The following is an 8,424-nucleotide window of genomic DNA, read 5'->3' on the forward strand; positions in this document are numbered from 1 at the left end:
ATTTGTCAAGCCCCTATCCTTGGTTCAGCCTAGTCCCCTGCTCCAGGCCTGCCTCTCTCCTGTTCAGTTCCTAAGTGGGCCTCGTCCTGCCGTGTCTACCAACCATCAGCGGCTCCCTAGTGCCCACAGATGAAACCACCCTTCTCTGTGCTGATGCGCAGAGCCCTCTAGGACAGCCCAACTGTCATCCCTCACTCTGCCTCTGCACCTGCTCTGCCTTGGCCTCCTGGGGTCTCCCAGCCCTCCTCTCCCACCAGCGGGCACCTGCCACCATGCCCTCTCCCCTGTCCTGTCCTGTGGCCGCTTGCTCCCTGTGTCCTCCAGCCCTGACCTTCTAAGTCTAAAGGCCCCGGAGAGCAGGCTTCCCATGTCTTTTCTAAGTTCATCTAACTCCATAGCTTTGAATTCCATCTATCTGATAATTCTGTCCCCTGGGCCACATGTCCCCTGAATTCCAGACTCTCACGTTTGCCCACCATTCACCCCCATGCGGGGACTCGCAGGCAGCTCTAGCCTCCTTCTAAACCTGCTTCTCCATTCTCCCCACATCTCCGTCTTCCCGGTTATTCAAGCCAAAAGTCTCTTTCCCGTGTACCCACACCAACCTGCCCATGGGCCGCCCTCAACCCAGCCGGCTCTGACCACTTCTCACGACCAAGCCCTGGCCCAGGGGGGCCACCCATCCGCACTCACCACTCAGGACAAGCCCAGGCTCCTGCGCCCACGCTCGCTGGCCTGGACTCACACGGCCCTTCTGGCTGACCTTCCCCTCAGTCTCTTCTACACGTTCATTTTGTCATTCATCCATTCGAGGAGGGGCAGGGCCCACACAGTCACAGAGAGTCCACGGCACGGGACAAAGCCACAGGGGAGCTATTGAACAGCCAGTGCCAGGAGTTGTCATTTCATGGGGACTGAGGTGGCGGCTACGAGGGAGTCCGAAGCCAGCGGAGATGGGATGGCCAGGTCTGAAGCTGGCTCAGAGGACGACGCATCCCCGACGAGGGGGGCTGGGAGAGAGGGGAGGGTCCAGGAGGAGATGACCAGGAGGGAGCCTGGGGGGAGGAAGAGCCCAGAGTGAGGCTGGGGTGGGCAGGGTTCAGATCCTCCTGGCCCTCCAGGCCACTGGTAGCAGTCGGGGTCTATCCTGAGAGCTGCCAGGAGCCTTAGAGGGTGTGTCTCTGCTCAGGTCCCTGGACACCTCCAGATGGGCCTGCCCGCTCAGCCTCCGGCCCCACAGCAGAGTGAGCGCTGAACGAGACTCGTGAGAATCAGTCAGTCAGGCCCGTGAGTTTATGCACCAGTTCTAAGCCCAGCAGCTCAGAGTGTCTCTCTCCCCAGGGTCCCCAGAGTCCCTAGGTACAGAGGTCCCAACCAGCCCAGACAATGAAGACGGTGCCTGGGCTGTGGCCTCCATGGCAGAGGCTGGCCTTCCCAGAGGCAGGGGATGTACTGAAGGACCCCAGCTGTCCTCCTGGCCTCTCACACACACTGATGTGCACCTCCAGGGCGTGATCGGGGTTTGCCCTAAGGGCTCCCAGGGAGAAGTTTCCCAGGGGCTCCAGGGGGCCCTGGGCGCTCACAGGCTGACCCGCAGGTCCATGTGGGGATCCGAGGCTCCCTGGAGGAGGACGTGGAGGACAGTCTTGGGTGGGTTCAGGAATAGCCAAGGGGAGGGGGCTGTGTCTGCCTGGTGTGCACCCTCCCTGGGGGGACAAGAACTAGGTGTGGAGGACAAACACAGATTGTTGGGGAGGTGGCGGGAGAGCACAGGGCCGCGGATGGGCGAGACGACTGAGGAGTGTCCCCCGCTCAGGGCAGGGGCAGCACTCTGAGGTCAGCACGGGCCTTCTCAGTAGAGACAGGGGCACAGTGCGTTGGCCCCACGCAGTGTCACCATGGGGCACACTGATTTGGGAAGACTCTCTCCCCAGCAGGCCCAGCAGATCCGGAGGAAACCAGGCCCTCGGCACAAGGGTGCAGAGGTTACCCGAGGCCAGAGCAGTGGACACAGCGGCTCTTGCCTCAGCTCCCCCTGGGAAGGTGGCAGAGACAGGACAAGGAGACCAGGACGGGCATTTTGGAGGTGGTGGAGTCTGGGAAGCACTCGCGCCCGGGGCCAGGAGCTCCTAGGACTCTGACCTGGCGCTTCCCCTCCCTGAGCCTCGGTTGCCTCATCTGCTAAACGGGCAGATGACCCTCCACCCCTCCAAACCAATGGGTGACCGGGCAGACACAGCTGCGTGTGGACAGCAGGCCTCGGGCAGGGGGACCTGGTGGAGCCGGGATGGAGCCGGAGGCACTTGCTGTCCTTCTAGAGAAGAATCCGGAAGGGCAGGGGCGCTCCTGTGTCTGGCCTCCTTCCAGAACCCACAATGGCCCATTGTGGCATCTATCAGCCCCACCCAGCTGACTGGGCAGGAGCCGTTGTCTCCTTTCCCACACGATCCCAGGTGGAAGCTGGCTCCAGCCCCCTACGCCACCCAAGGTGCTCGTTCCTGAAGGAGCGCCAAGTTCTTGGGTAGCTTCTGGTGGATCCTTCCTATCAGAAAGGGAAACCGAGGTCTCTTCCCCACCACTAAAGAACCAAGAGGGGATTAGGACCAGAGCTCTGTTCCCTGTCTGTCCCCAGGGCAGGAAGAAGGAGCCCCACCCCCACCCCAGGTCCTGCAGATCAGCCTGGAGCAAGTCCCCAGTGAAGCCCAGGCCACAGGTCATCTCAGACTGTTCCAGGTACCCCAGATCAGGAAGGTCAGCCAAGGTTAGTCCAGAGACACAGGCATCCCAGAATACTTGGGTAGGCATGGGACGCCTGTTCCTCGGGATAGCTCCTCTGGAGACTCCCCATGACTCCAAAGACCTCCAAGCCCAGATGGCAGGCACAGAGGCCAGCCTAGGTCTGGGGGGTCACAGGACAGTGTCAAGGGGAAGCCTCTGGACTCCAGCAATTGGAGGACAAGTGGGAAATGGGGCCAGTGGTAGAAACCAGACCCCAACACCTCTCCCCGTGACCTTGACAAGTCCTTTGTGCCTTCTGTGTCTCAGTCTCCCATCTGTTCAGTTGAGACCTGAGTGCTGTGACCTGTGTGGGTTTATCTGTGACCTTTGGAGGTCTGCCAAGCTCCTTTGTCACTTCCTTCTCTGCCACTGCCCCAGGCCTGACCCATACCCTGGGGCAGAGTCCCAGGTGCTAAGTCACTGTCCCTCTGCCCCTGCACACCTGTCCTCAGCCAGCTGTCTCTGAAGTTGTTCACAGAGTCCTCTGATGAGGGGCCACGTGTGAAGGGTGCAGAGACAGGTGACAGCGTCCCAGGAAGACAGCCCAGTCCACCCACAAGGCCCAAGCAAGCCACAGGGGGGACTCCCCACAGGCAGCCTGGGGCTGGGCGTCAGGAGAGCCCAAATTATGCCATGATGGTTTGTTTGGTTCTTCTTTTTTCTTTTTTTTTTTCTTTTTGATACGGGATCTGGGAGATTGAACCCAGAGGTGCTTAACCACTGAGCCACATCTCCAGCCCTTTTTTATATTTTATTTAGAAACAGGGTCTCACTGATTTGCTTAGGGCCAAGCTAAATTGCTGAGGCTGGCGTTGAACTCACAATCCTCCTGCCTCAGCCTCCGGAGCCGCTGGGATTAAAGGCATGCGCCACCGTGCCCAGAATGATTTTTTTTAATTCAGAATTTTTTAATTAAATTGAGATTGGATCAAAGGGTCCAAAATTGCAGTTAGATGGAATAAATAAGTTCTAGGGATCTACTGCACAGCATGGTGACTATAGTTAATAATAATATATTGTATACTGTACTTGAAAATTGCTGAGAAAGTAGATCTTTAAATGTTCCCTCTGCAAAAAGAAGTAATTATTCAAGGTGATGTATATGTTAATTAGCTTGATGGTGGTTAACATTTCACCCTGTGTGCATACATCAAAACATCACACTGACACCATAAATAAATACAATTTTTATTTGTCAAGTATACTTCAATAAAGAAAAAAAATGTTACTTGCGAAATATTTTGAACATTCAGAAAAGGACAGAAAAGAACATTAGGACACCACCTGGATTGTACTGATGCTAATATCAGCCAGTTGTCGGCTCCGGGCACGCCCCTGCCCCTCTGAGCATGCGCAGTGCCTCCGGAGCCCGGTCCTCCCCTCGCAGGACTTGAGGTGAGGCTGACGCGCCCCCTGCAGGCAGAGGCGGCAGGAGGACGGGAGCTGTTTTTCTGAACCTCTGTAGTCACATTCTGAATCTGGTGTAGGGAGGTCTGTCCTCCCGACTTAACGTAGGAGAAAACTGACAAGGGGCTCGTCTGAGGGCACGCAGCACCCTGGAGGCCGGTCCAGACCAGACCCAGGACTGTCCCGGGCACAGTGTCCTCTTCTTCATCCACTCCTTGGTTCCTCTCCCGCCTCCCTCCACTGGGGCTCCGGGAGGGGATGTTGAGGACCCTGCAGGATCAACAGGTGGGATTGGGACTGCCCCAGTCTGCCTTCTTCCCCTGCACACCTGTCCTCAGCCTACTCCCCCCTGCCTCTGGAATTCCAACACAGAGTTGGTTGAGGTCCAGCATCATGGAGGCGCAGGGCAGAGGTGGCAGAGAGACCGGCCCTGCCCCAGTGGTGCACACAGGAACCAAGACACCCCCTCATCCTTCCATTAGGGCGTCCAGTGATGCTCGCAGAACAGAGCAGCCACAGTGGGTAAGGGAGTGAGCTGAGAGGCTGATTTTCTGGATGTGGATTTTGATTCGGGTCTTGGAGAGCAAGCCCTGATGACGTGGAAAAGAGGTGAAGTCCCACCTGGTAGGGGGCACCCCACACTGAGGTCCCTGGAAACTTTGGGGGTGGCAAGGGATTCTTAGAGGGTAGGGAGGTAGGTGACTGGGGAAGACAGAAAAGCACCTTTCCTAAGCACATACCTGATAAATGGCTCAAGTCCAGAATATTTAAAGAGAGAGAGAGAAGAAACTCTAAATCAAGAAAAAAATCAGATGATCCACTTCTTACAACAAATAGGCCCTCTACAAAGACAGTATCCAGCTATGGAATAATTAGGAGAAAAGTTCTCAACCGCATCGATCATTAAGGAAACACAAAACCACAATGAGATGCTATTATACTCCCACCAAACATGCTAAGATTAAAAACAATGGTAACTCCAAGTGTTGGCAAGAATGTGGTGCTACCAGAATGAATATACACCACTGGTGGCAGTATTAATTAGTCTAATCCCTTGGGAAACAGTTGGGCAATATTTATTGAAGCTAAGTACATGCCTGTGTATAACTCAGCAATTCCACTCCTAAGTATTTACCCAAGAGAAATGAAAGCAGATGACTGCCAAAGAACATCTTCAAAATGGTCATCAACATCTTATTCCTAATAGCCCAAAACAGAAAACAACTCCAAAGCCCATCTCTTATAGAATGAATAAATAAATGATGGTACATTCAATCAATGAAATACTATTCGGCAAGGGAAAAGAACAAAGTACAGATGCATGCAACCATATGGATGGGTCTCAGGGAAGGCAGGCAGGAGACCTGTGTGAAGCTCAAGGAAAGACGAATTTAACTCTGGGGGTTTAAGTCTGAATAGTGGTTTTTCAATAGCATTGATTGGGGAGATTATTGGCTGGAAGGAGCACAAGGCATTTCCTGGACTATTGAAGTCTGGCATCTGTGGGCCGTTTGCACAGTTTATCGTATGTACAAACCCATCAGCTGTACACTGAGAATATGAGCACTTTATACCAAGAAATACTGCAGGGCAAGGGAGATGGAACGACCAGTTTGGGAGCTTTTGCAACTTTGCAGGTGAGGAAGAGTGAGCAAACCACCTGGATGCAGGTGCTGGGCGTGGGCGGGGCCAGGAAAGGTGTGGCAGGGGTTCAGTAGGAGGAGCCAGCCCACGGTCAGGGCTGTGCCTCTCTGGCATCCTGGAGGAGGCACCGAGGGCCCTGCAGGATCTCTGCAGAGGCCCAGGAAGGCCTTACTCTCCCTGTTCTGCAGATGAGCAAACTGAACTTAGGGAAAGCCCCATCTGTGACCGACCTGCAAATGATCATGTCGCCCCCAGGTGGAGACCACTTCCCTGGGACAACTCAATGGATGCAGATGGGGCCCAGTGGGTAGGTTCAAGCTGGGGGAACGAGTTGGGAAGCTGTATCCTCCAGGGCTGCCAGGAGTCCTGAGGTGCATCCAGGCCTGGGAACAGGTGGTAGCTGTGAACCTGGACATGGCAGAGCACTGTCCTCGGCCTTCACCCCCCCAGACCAGCCACGGCTCCTCTGCCCACTTTGCAGATGAGGAGGCAGAGGCTCAGGGAGGTCGGCCGTGGAAGGCAAGTCCCCCTGCCTTGCACCCTGAGCCCAGTGATCCCATCTAGGCTCCCCCTCCCCCAGGGGTCCTGAGCACACTAAGGGGCCCAGATGACCCACTCCGAGAGACCCAGGAAGGGAAGAGGGAGGAGAGAGGAAGAAGCCGAGATGCAGGAAGCTGAGAAAAATAGCAAAGAGAACTAGGCAGACTGGGGAAGGGAGAGACGAGGAACATTCCAGAAAGAAGCAGGCAGCCAGGCATGAGAGGCTGAGTGGGGCTTGGGTGGGAGGCAGCAGCCAGGGTGGGAGACGGAGCAGATGTGCTGCTGCTAGCTTAGGCTCAAGGGGCAGCTCCTGCCCGCCCTCCTGCCCTCTACCTCATGCCCACCTGGTCCCCAGCAAGCTAACTTTGCCCACCTTGGTCCAGGCTAGGTATGTAAAAAGAGGGAGGGTGAGCGGGGGGGGGCTGAGACTCAGAGAGTTGAGCGGGTGGCAGAAGTCCCATCTGGTAACAGCCCTGATCACATCACACCAGGGGTGGTGGCCACTTGCCTGGGACAGCTTGGCAGGAATGGGCAGGGCCCTCTGGACAGCATCAAGCTGGGGAAATGGGCTTGGGAACCTACATCCAGGGTTCCAGGAGCCCCGAAGTGTGCCCAGGCCTGGGAGCAGACGGGTTGGGTGACTGAGGCAACACCCCTGACCCTGCCCGTGAGAGACCACCGGGCCTGTGTGACCTTGGGCCTCGGCATTCTCGGGGGCTCTGTTAGGCTCTGAGCCATGAGGCATGTCCCCCGCACCCAGGTCCTGCAGACACCACTGCCGTGCTCTGCCCCCTCGCCCAGTCTCCCGGCTCCCAGAGAAGTGTGGACAGCTCCGTCCCACCAACCTGGGCCTCAGTCTTCCTCTCCAAAGGATGGGGCCAAAGACCTCCTGTACTTCTCTGTCCCCAGGCTCCTCCCACAGCCCAGGCAGACCTTTCCTTGGAGCTCTGGGGACAGGCAGGGTGGGGAGGATATCAAACCAAACTCTGCACCTCAGTGTGACCGAGGAGCCTGTTTGGCAGAGCCAGTGTGGACTGGCTGGCCCCACGGGGTGTGAGGACCCTACCAGCCCAGCGCTCCGCACCCCCCAACTTAAGAACATCTCCCCAGGCATGCGCAGAAAGACTCAGCTAGACAGGGCTTTGAACAACCTCATCCTGACATCCAGAAAGAGCGCAGGAGAGCAGCCGGAGGTGCGGCTGGGCCAGGACTCAGCCGGGGGAAGGCGGTGGGGAGTATGGAGATCATCTAAAGTCACTCCTTCCTCTTTTGCAGATGCAGCAAATGCCCCTTCATGTTGGCATCTGGAGATGCCAAGCAAGAGTGGGCAGGGAGCACGGGCACAGGCCTCCAGGACTGTGGCTCTGGTGGAGGAGGAAGGAGGACCTCTGCAGAGCTTGGGGTGGAGCACCCCGGGGAGGAGGACCAGGAGCCAGATCCAGACCAGGGCAGGGGTTAGCCTGAGGGAGGGCTGAGGCTCCCTGGCCCTTCTGCCACCGTCCTCAAGGTCCTCTCCCCCTCGCAGAGGCTCTGAGCTGTGATGGAGCTGGGCCCACCATGTGCAATGGCACCGCTGCTGGAATTCCAGAGGGATGGTCAGACGGAGGTTGCAGGAACCACGGTCCCCAAACAGGCTGCCCCTGAAGCCAGCAGCCTCCTTGGGTATTTAATAACAGCCAGTTGCCCTGTGAATGCCCATCCGGCTCTGCCCAGCCTCACACCAAGGAGGGGGACACCCCTTACAGCCCCTGCTTAATTAAATCAATAAACCATCAATGCAAATCTGGCTGGGGGCCAACTCTACAGTAACCGACACTGAGGGAGGGCGGAATTAACAGCTGCCACAGGAGAGCAGAGGAGGGGAGCAGGAGGAGGTGCCCAGGAGGAGGACAGGGAAGGGGAGGAGGAGAGGGAGGAGGAGGAGAGGGAGTAAGTGGGAGCAGGAGGAGGAGAAGGAGGAGGAGGAGGGAGGAGGAGCAGGAGGAGGAGGAGGAGCAGGAGGAGGAGGAGGAGCAGGAGGAGGAGGAGCAGGAGGAGGAGAAGGAGGAGGAGGAG

The 8,424-nt window shown here is 56.9% G+C and overlaps 1 long non-coding RNA gene across 1 annotated transcript; it reads left to right on the forward strand.

Moving 5' to 3' along the window:
* Nucleotides 1–5,913: 5,913 nt before the first annotated feature.
* LOC125618288 lies at nt 5,914–8,018 on the forward strand. The gene is made up of 3 exons (XR_007349529.1): nt 5,914–6,136; nt 7,645–7,771; nt 7,895–8,018. It is a non-coding gene; the product is annotated as an uncharacterized LOC125618288 (long non-coding RNA).
* The last annotated feature ends 406 nt before the right edge of the window (nt 8,019–8,424 follow it).

Source organism: Marmota marmota, unplaced genomic scaffold (assembly GCF_001458135.2).
Source record: "Marmota marmota marmota unplaced genomic scaffold, marMar, whole genome shotgun sequence".
NCBI classification, from domain to species: domain Eukaryota; kingdom Metazoa; phylum Chordata; class Mammalia; order Rodentia; family Sciuridae; genus Marmota; species Marmota marmota.